This window comes from Bidens hawaiensis, unplaced genomic scaffold (genome assembly GCF_021521415.1).
Source record: "Bidens hawaiensis isolate Kalapana, Puna unplaced genomic scaffold, B.hawaiensis_p1.1 tig00025822_1, whole genome shotgun sequence".
Lineage (NCBI taxonomy): Eukaryota > Viridiplantae > Streptophyta > Magnoliopsida > Asterales > Asteraceae > Bidens > Bidens hawaiensis.
The window spans coordinates 12291-15204 of record NW_027494149.1 but is presented as its reverse complement, the minus strand read 5'-3'; positions in this window follow the sequence as shown (position 1 = coordinate 15204).

The following is a 2914-nucleotide window of genomic DNA, read 5'->3' as shown; positions in this document are numbered from 1 at the left end:
AATGAGGACCAAACATATCCGAAGATATGTCCTTCAAACTGAGTCAACCGACATAATTCTAAGCGATAGTGACGTTTTTTTTTAAACAAAGACAAGAAAACACGGTTACTCGGGATTGATCATCCCATTCAGCTCAACAAGGTTTTGAAATCGAGTTTGTCAAACGCTTTAGTAAACAAGTCAGCGAAATTATCTAACGTATCAACCTTTTCGAGCACGATCAATTTCTTCTCAGCACAATCCCGTATAAAATGATGACGGATGTCAATGTGTTTAGTTTTTCTATGCTTTACGGGATTGTTAGTTACTGAGATAGCAGCAGTGTTATCAATACAAATAGGAGTATGAGTGAAATTCAGAGCATAATCGCGCAATTGCTGTTGTATCCAAAGAATCTGGGAGCAGCAGTTCGATGCTGCCATGTATTCTGCTTCACAGGTTGAAATGGCGACTGAGGTCTGCTTCTTGCACTGCCATGACACTAATCTGCCTCCAAGAAACTGACATCCACCTGTTGTTGACTTCCGATTCTGATTGCATCCTCCATAATCAGAATCTGTGTAGGCGACTAACTCCAAGTCTCCTCCTTTCGTGTACCACAACCCTAGCTTAGGCTTGCCTTTGAGATATCGCAATATCCTCTTCACACCCTTCAAGTGAGATTCCTTTGGGTTTGCCTGAAAGCGAGCACAAAGACAAACTGCAAACATAATATCAGGTCTTGAAGCAGTTAAGTACATTAAAGAACCTATGATTGCCCGATATTGGGTGGGTTCCACGTCTGCATCGCTATCTGAATCAGCACCCAGTTTATGGTTGACGCAAACTGGAGTATCAAATGGAGTGCTGTCCTCCATCTTGAAGCGTTTGAGAACGTCATGGACATATTTAGTCTGATGAATGAACATCCCATCTTTCTTCTGATCAACTTGCAGTCCTAAAAAGAAAGTTAGTTCACCCATAGCACTCATTTCAAACCTCTGTTTCATGATGGCTTCAAACTCCTGACACATGGCGACTTTTGATGCAGCAAAGATGATGTCGTCCACGTAGACTTGAACCAGAAGAAAGTCTCTTCCATTTCTCTTAACGAACAGTGTACTATCTATCCTTCCCCTTTCAAATTCATTCTCAAGCAAGTAATCGGATAGAGTTGCGTACCAAGCACGAGGGGCCTGATGTAGCCCATATAGCGCTTTACTTAGCTTGTACACGTGATTAGAAAAGTCTGGGTCAGGAAAACCCGGAGGTTGCTCAACGTACACAACCTCATCGACTTTACCGTTAAGAAACGCACTTTTCACGTCTAACTGGAACACCTTCATCTCCTTGTGTGCAGCAAATGCCAAAAACAATCGAATCGCTTCCAATCTCGCCACAGGAGCAAACACTTCATTGTAGTCGATCCCCTCTTGCTGATTAAAACCTTTTACAACCAGCCTCGCCTTGTTCCTGATAATTATCCCTTTATCATCTCTCTTGCATTTGAAAACCCATTTTGTGCCAATCGCATGCACATTTTTCGGTTTTGCAACCAAATCCCAAACCTCCATCTTCTTGAACTGGGCTAACTCTTCTTGCATGGCTTCAACCCACGAGCTGTCCTTGAGAGCCATTTGATAGTTCTGTGGTTCAATCTGGCTGATGAAGCAGGTGTACAAGCATTCGTTAATGATGCCTGTATCTTTAATGCTTGTGTAAACACAGGTGTGCTCATTCAAGCTTTGTCTTGTTTGTACACCGTCGGACAGATCACCTATCACGTTCTCCAAAGGGTGATTTTTGTGAACTCTCGTAGTCGGAACCGAACTGACTTGCAGATTGTCTTCCAGGTTCGAAGGTAGCTCATCAATGGGTAATTGTTGTTGAGAGTGAAACGGATTGAAGAATTCCTCTTCTATAGAGGCAGCAGGGGTATCGACAGTATTTGACGAGGAAGGCTGACATTCATCATACTGCGGTCGTTGCACATAATTGTCTTCCTCATCATAAAGCATCTTCGTAGCAATTCTCTCATCAACTTCTGCACAATCCAAGTAAGGCATGTTAAAAGATTTAAAAAGCCTATCATAGTCGAAAGCCTCAGCGGGTCCCGTGCTTGGTATTGGTGATTTGTAACTTGTGATATCAGTGTTACACACCACCTCAACCTTGCTGGTCGATATATTAAAGACTCGCCTGTTGGGAGTCCCAACAACATATCCGACTAAAATACCTTCGTCGGCTATTTCACCAAATTTAGAATTTGTCTTTAATATCGAACACGGGGACCCGAATGGTTCAAGACCACTCAAGTTAGGTTTTCTCCCATGCATAAGTTCATAACATGTTTTATTCAATCTTTTAACAGTTAAAACTCTATTAAGGATATAACAGGCTGTAGCAACAACTTCAGCCCAGAACACCACAGGAAGTTTCGAATCAGCCAGCATGGTTCTGGCTCCTTCAATTAGCGTTCTGTTCTTCCTCTCAGCCACCCCATTTTGTTGCGGAGTATACGGGGCGCTGTACTGGTGATCTATCCCTTTCTGTAAGTAGAAGATCTCCATCTGATAGTTTTTGAACTCTGTCCCATTGTCACTCCTGATGTATTTAACCTTTTTCCCCATAATATTCTCAACATTGGTAATCAAATTTATTACCATCTGAACCGTTTCATCCTTTGACTTCAGAAAATATACCCAAGAATATCGAGAGAAATCATCAGTGATCACCAAACAGTATGATGTTCCACCTAGGCTTTTTACATTCACGGGACCGAAGAGATCCATGTAAAGTAGGTCTAGGGTACTGACTATTGAATTAATCTTCTTGGTGTGATGGGATTTCTTGTGTTGCTTTCCCTTTTTGCACGATAAGCATTGGTCTACAAAGTTGAAATTTTTCAAGGGAACACCCAGCACCAGCCCATTCT